The sequence below is a fragment of the Cynara cardunculus genome, unplaced genomic scaffold (assembly GCF_001531365.2).
Source record: "Cynara cardunculus var. scolymus isolate 2C unplaced genomic scaffold, CcrdV1 Un_Scaffold_407, whole genome shotgun sequence".
In the NCBI taxonomy this organism is placed as follows: Eukaryota; Viridiplantae; Streptophyta; class Magnoliopsida; order Asterales; family Asteraceae; genus Cynara; species Cynara cardunculus.
This window is the reverse complement of record NW_020200576.1, coordinates 246,517-246,955: the sequence shown is the minus strand read 5'-3', so window position 1 is coordinate 246,955 and position 439 is coordinate 246,517.

Genomic DNA, 439 nt, shown 5'->3' with positions numbered 1-439 from the left:
TTTGGAAGAATATAATTCCTACCAATCTTGATTTTCACATATTTTATCAATATTATGGTGTTGGTTTTATATTTTACCCCACTTGTCCTTTATATACCTCATATATTCTCTTTCTTATAATTTTATTACGCATTCCTAACCCTTTAATGTTTTGGGTTAATACCTCATATAAGACTTTATGCAGTGAAAGTTAGTACCAAATGCATTAGATGTTTTTAAGGGGCTGTTTGTTTTTAATAAAAAAGCTCTTAATGTCCTCTTAAGTCTGAATCGGTCAGACATAAAAGAATTCAATGTGTTTGTTTTTTTATTCAATTAAGAGCTTAAAAGCTCTTATTAGGTCTGAAAATTTAAGTGGTTGCGAAACCTCTTATTACCTCTTATTTCAAATTGCCGCCTACCTACTCTGATCTCTTTGCGCTCAATTTCTCTAGATCAA